This window comes from Manacus vitellinus, unplaced genomic scaffold (genome assembly GCF_001715985.3).
Source record: "Manacus vitellinus isolate BGI_N305 unplaced genomic scaffold, ASM171598v3 scaffold_3_pilon, whole genome shotgun sequence".
Classification (NCBI taxonomy): Eukaryota; Metazoa; Chordata; class Aves; order Passeriformes; family Pipridae; genus Manacus; species Manacus vitellinus.
The window spans coordinates 16,565,195-16,571,859 of NW_021940535.1; the positions used below are offsets into that span (position 1 = coordinate 16,565,195).

The window sequence follows — 6,665 nt, forward strand, 5'->3', positions numbered from 1 at the left end:
CACAAAGCAGGGGAAAGGGAAGCTGCAGCCATTCAAAGGGAAGGATGTTAGGACCAACATTAGAACCGAGAATCTTTTTGTATGTTTATAAATACAGTTCAGAAAGGCAATAAGGCTCCTGACCAAAATAAATCAGCAGATTTTACTTCTCGGGAAAACTGTTCCTCACACCTTATAGAAACATTACAGAAGGACAACTGAAGAAATGGCCATGAAAACTCAAATGAAGGATTATACATTAAATTTGCATTAAGTTTGCATGCTATGCTACAAATACCTGTTGAAAGGTTATACTTTCAATTTAACTCCAGAGAATAACCCAAACAAATACTGAATTGAGAAAAAAAATTTTTATTTCATGTCTTTTTGAAGGATTAACTATTGCTTTTTATAAATGAGCAAAGATCTGTAGGAGTAGAAATGCAAAGCACAGCATCCATGTCATTAACATGTTAATTCTTTTAGAGGGAATTGAAAAAGCAGTTTGAACTATTATGGTATTTGCATCTTCATGCTACTCTGTTACAGAACCTGTTAAGCAAGCAATGGTCCTGGCATAGTTAACAACCCTGTAGGGAGCACCAACCTTACAGATCATGGGATATCCCACCATGACCAGCATAGGAGTAGTATAGGTCAAGAGTGGGATGCCAGGTGCTGCAATCTTCTTTCTACTCATGAAACACAGCATTTGATAAGTGGTCAAAAGTTATCAGGGCGGATTTAAACATTAAACAGAAGCTGGATGGAGACATGGGAGTGCCATGTTGTGTGTGTGTGCTCTGTTGGGAGAATGTCTATTGTACTGGGCAGCTTGGGGGTGCTGTGTGCTGTACTGCACAACGAGGTGTTTGGCTTTGTGGCTAAAAGCAGTCATGCTGGTTTGCTGAAGCACCTCAGAGCTGGAGCATGTGCCTTGGGTTATATTTGATTGCTGTAGCTCCTGCTACGTTCCCATGGGTTGGTTAATGTGCCTGCCTATGTGGCCTGTAACTGTGCTCTGTCCTTGTGGTAGTCGGAGAGTTGGTGTGGTTTCTGCTTTGCTGCACTTTAACAAAAACAATCAGAAAAGAAAGCATTGTTTGCTCTGAATTCTCTTCAATTAGTACCTTTCATTATTGGGGAGAATGGATAACGTGATTAGAAAGCTGAGAAAAACTTTATGATTTGAGAATTAAATGTCACAAAGAACCATATGTATGTAGTTGATCTGTTAAACTTTAGCTATTCTGTGACTTCAAGTAGTTTCATTGTGTTTTCAGTCTTTATGCTTGTGTGCTCTTTCATCGTCATTGCTCATGTCCCAGAAAACTGAGTCCAACATATTTTGAGAGAAATGATAGAAAATAATGAGCAACTGAAAAAAACAGGTTAGCAAACCTGAGGAATTCTCATGCATGCCTTTGGAACTAACAAGTGCCTTTTCAATAAAGTGACTGAAAAATGTAAAGTAAAAAAAAGAGCTTCCATGTTTCCCATCATGAGCCACAAGAGAAATGAACTCAGCAGAAAAATGTCATGTTTCAGTAGAATGTCAAATGTATCTCAAAGGGTACAGGGACACAAAAGAATCTGTAATAATATCTCTGTCTTGACCCAAAGAACTGACTTCAGTACTCATTACAAGGTAAATGGAATTCTGACAGAGTCAAATATTTTCAAAATCTGCTAGAAAAGATATTGAGGCATAAATTGCATTTTTAATTTAAGACACAGCATAGAAAAAAAAATGTTAAATGCGACAGGAACTGATGCTGTGTTGCAAGTTCTGGATAATGTGTATTGCCTTTTCATGAAAACCTGACAAACTCATTGCACCGATTACCCGGAAATAAAAGAATGTGAGCAGCAGTAAAAGCCAACATACAAGAAAGCACTCTACATCCAGATAAATTTCAAGAGCTTCAGAGCTTCCCACTCTTCAAAGGCTTTCTGGAATAAAAACTTCCAGAAGAAGAACATGTGTGGAATAATACGGCTCAGTGAAAACCAGCTAAATAAAAAAGAAGGTGAGTTGTTATTACAACAATTCAATAGCATGATGCTAAAAACTTTGGCATGAATTTACTATGAAGCACAGTACAGGAAAATTAACTGTTATATAAGAACACAGTGTATTGCTAAGTTGTTCTTTGTAAAATTAGTTTTAAAAGAATGGATATGATAATTGTGTAACACTTAACAGATGTGTTGCAAAAGTGGTTATGCTGCCTTCTTTCGTATTTTGGTCTGTCACTAAGGTAAAACATACAGTACCTCTTTTTAAGGTTCTTTGCTTCATAGTTTGCAAGAAATGGAGGAATATTCTAGAAGAACTGCATTGATGAAAAACATTTTTATTTTCTGTTCTACAAATTAAATCCACAGTAGATTTCAAAAAGAAATTTATAAAATAATGAGGACTGCTGCTTCCATATTCCTTAGGCTATAAAAAAACCCCACAAATATAAGTATATCAAACCAAGTTGCTTTTAATGCATCCTGTAGGTGAAAAATTTTATTCTAGAACATTAAAATGAATTTAAAAATTATTAAGGCACATATATTCGAAGTCATTCAAAAGATTGTTTTCCTTCCTCACAGGTGACAGACATGTATCTTAAAGAAAGAAATGCTGTGATCAGGATGCAGCTTTCTGAAGTGCTCAGAAATGGAGAGATGCTTTTGGAACTCATGCTGTGCTGAAGACCTAGATTGAGATTCCCAGATTCTAATATAAATGTGCCATAGCAAAGTGCTGGCTAAATAATTCCTGAGTAGTCAAACACCTTGTCCTGGCCAATACTGAAAGCTGTTGCTACTGCAGCTTCTGCTACCTCTACCAGCAGTGGCCACAGTCATAGTGAGGAAGAGGCATATAACAACCACTGATTTGGATGATTTTACTTCAACTAAAAACTGAGGTAATGTGTTCTTATTTTCTTAAATAAAAACGGGAGGGCCCTAAGGAGCATGAAGAATCTATAGGTAGATGGGAGCAATATAAGGTAGGTAGTGGAAAGAGAATTTAAGGAGTTTTAGTTGGGTAAAAATAGAACAGGAGACCATAACTTAGACATATAAACATTTATTGTGTTGCATTTACTATTCTATTTACCCATTCTCGTAATAAATGCAGCAAGACTAAAATACTAAGGAGAAACACCACTATTGAAGCAAATAATGGAGGACAGCTGATATCTTGGAGAGAAACGTTCAAGACCCAGAAATACCAATGTGTTAAAGGATCTAAAGGAATAACAAAAGATTTTTGATGCATTTCTGATCTCCTTGCTTAATATTAACACCTAATGAAAATAGAGAAGGGCATGAAGCAGCTAGCAGTGACCATTTTTAAACATTGCTTGTTTAATCGTACAAACTGTTGAATTACACAACTCCTACTGAAATAAATAGGAACTGTTGCTGTTGAGCTCTGTTACAAATTAGGGCACCTGAGAAATTGTTGAATAGCTGATCTATAACAAGTAATTTTGTTAGGCAGTTGTAAATTTGGATAATGCTTATGTTTAAGTGTGTGGCTGAGTATTGTGCACATTTTACCTGTTCAGGTCTCCCTTTTTTTTTTTTTTTTTTTTTAATTTTTTTAGTTCAAGTGTAGATCTGACATAATTAATCTGAAACAATGCATTTGAGCAAAGGGAATTTTTAGTAAACAGGTTCCTGGAAAGCTAAACAACTGAAGTCAGCTAGAAAAGAGTACTCGCAGAACTATATTATTATATAAACTTTCTCTTCTAAACTGCTTTGTAATTGTCAGGAGCACGCAGTGAGCATGTTCCCTGTGTTGTGGACTATAAAAGAGTAATTCAAATTTTAGGGTATCTAGTACCGAATCAAACCCATCATGATCTAATGATTCAAAGCACTAAACCAGTATAAACTCAAGCTGCCAGTACAAATTTGCTCAAAGGGTTTGTTCATTAATTTGTTGGATGGGTAACTTCAAACTGTCTGACTATCTATGGTTCTGCTAGTCTGCGCCTGACTGGACCCTTCATAGTTAGCCCAAAATTTTCTTTTTGGTAGTTCCTTCTTATTGTCTTCCCCACTTTCTGTGCTCAGGTTTATTGTTTGCTGATGTCTTCATGTGTGCCTACCCTAGCCCTCTTTCAGTTGGGTGTTTACACATCATTCACTCAGCTCTTTCTGTTGTTCTTTGCTTCCGTTATTTATTTATCCAAATTTTCCAAAACTTGTACCCTCCTTCTCTTTCTGCCTTTGACCTCAGTGTAAGCTATGTGAGTGCACTGGCCACACCTTAACAACATGCTCTGCCTCAATGGAGGTTGAGCCATTGGGTCTTCTCTGAGACTTTCCTCTTCCTGGATTGCCACAAGAACCACATAACGCCATTCTGAGAAAGAAAATGCAAATGCTCATCCTGACCTAATCATCATCAATCCCAGTCAAAACTGGTGGTACAATGAAGCTGTGCAGAAAAGCTTGTCCTTCCTATTTCCTCCCCATAACTACTAATCATAAATCAAAACATAATTTGTCAGAGATGATTGAATTTTAGCTCAAAAGAGCAAAATACCATCTCTTTAGACACTTCCCAGAATAGTGGGCTTCTCTGTTGTTTACATCAGTCATCACTTTTCCCCACAGATTCAACATATTCATGCATGCCTCCTTCACCTTCTTGCCTCACAGGAATGAGTAGACATAAACTGCTATTAGGAAGCAGTCTTGATACTCACTCTGGATCAATCATGGATTTCTGTGTGGAAGGCTATAGAAATACATTGGTAATGGGGACCTTCAATGAGCAAGGAGAGTCTTGCTGGGTAAAAATTAATTACCACTCACATTTTCTTGCCCAAAGAGTCTTGGATGAACTTCTAGGAACAAAACTCCATGTCTTAGCCAAAAATATATTGCCCTTTGAAAAGAGAGAGCTCCTTTTCAGGAGTTTTCAGGGCTGGCATAGAGGGACAGGAAGAAAGGGGTTATGTGGCTAACACAGAGGAAAGTTACTCAAGTGAGGCAAGCCTAGCATGCTTTGCTGTGTTCAGCACCCTGAGCTCAAGGGAGTGTCTTTGTGAATGGCATGCCATGTCCAAACCTTGCTGGCTCTTTGCATTCTCCACACTAATTAACAATGCCATAATGCAGTTGGTGATTCCCAGCCTACAAATGATCACAGCAATCTGCCTCTCAGCTCAGATAACATGCTGATGGCCACTGCCATGTCATGGATGTTCAGCACAGATCTCAAAACACATCGCCTTCTCTCTTATGTGTATCTTTCTGTTGTCTTTGCCCCACCTCAGCACTTGCAGCTTTTCCCACTGTCACCAACTCTTTTAAAAACCTCAGATGTTAATAGCGTGGATATTAATTTTATTCACATTGAGAATTCCTCCCAGCAGGGCCAGCTCAACCTCCTTTGCTTCATCTCCGCATGCAACTTCTCTTGCCCTATGTGTTCAGTGCACAAGGAAGCTTTCTCCTAGAAAAGGAACTTCAGTACAAATGTATTTAATTACTATGACCAGCCCCTGCCTTAGCAGCAACTCTGTTTATGCTGCTCAGAGAAAGTGTGTCACAGTTTAAGACTGAGCTGACAGTGAGGACACTAGATGGACTTGGATACTAGAGCACTTCTAGTCACACTTAAAAAAATATTTGATGTTAACAAGTGACACCACTTCCACATTCCGTGTGAGAGAGTGCAGTTCAGGACAGAAGCCAGGCATGTAAGCGCGAGGGTCTCTAACACAACCTGCCTCTCCTGCAGCAGGAGATGGTGCAGTCCTGGGGACAGTCAGAGAGGTCAGTGCAGCGGTCCCAGCCATGCAAGGGCAGTCCAGGTGCAGGGCCCTGGAGTCCCTGCAGTTAACCCTGTCAGCAGCGGGCTCACAACCTGCACCGCTCCAAAGTCTTCCACACCTCTGGCAATAGAACAGCAATTAACAGGTTAGTTATGGGGCAGTAATTGGAGAGTAAGCAGGGTTTAACCCCTTCAGTCCCTCTGCCAAATTGTCACTGAGTGGCATGTTGTTCTTGGAGGACTAAGATGGAAAAGACCTGGTGTTTTCCAAGAGACTGGTTGTGGATCAGTCTGGCCCCAGGAAATGCTACTGACAAACACGCCATGGATACATCAGGCATGTAAGTCCTGGGCAAGGTTCAGATGAGAATGTCAGGCAGTGCATTGACAGTCTGAATAGCCACAGAAAACCACCAGTGTGGGCTCTTGCTAATGCAACAAAGGTATTTGAAATACATTTGTGTAAATATGCATGACCCAGCTAAATTTATGTTGTTAGATGATCCAGACATGGGTAGACTTTTCTTAAATACCTTGGAATCATGGCCTGAAGCTCATTCACAAAGAAGGCAGTACAAGTATGCTGATCACTGTCGTGTTGTTCTACCACAATCCTACTCAATAGTTTGATCCGTTATTTCACAATTATGTTAATGAGTTATGATGAATTTTTTAAATGCAGTACAATATGGAAATTACTATATTGCAAATGTAAATATTTGATATTAAAATATGCAGTGTTTGTTTACACCTTATTACAACTACATACAATGTGGAATGTATAATGTAATGGGCATCAACTTAGTTCCATAAATATTTTAGAACAAAATTACACTTTTTCCTGTGTAGTTTGCAGAAAAATGAGAGCTGTGATTGGTCATTTAGGTAA

At 38.8% G+C, this 6,665-nt stretch overlaps 1 long non-coding RNA gene across 1 annotated transcript; it reads left to right on the top strand.

The window, feature by feature from the left end:
* Nucleotides 1–1,707: 1,707 nt before the first annotated feature.
* LOC108640146 lies at nt 1,708–3,412 on the top strand. Its single transcript, XR_001920956.3, has 2 exons — nt 1,708–2,009; nt 2,584–3,412. It is a non-coding gene; the product is annotated as an uncharacterized LOC108640146 (long non-coding RNA).
* The last annotated feature ends 3,253 nt before the right edge of the window (nt 3,413–6,665 follow it).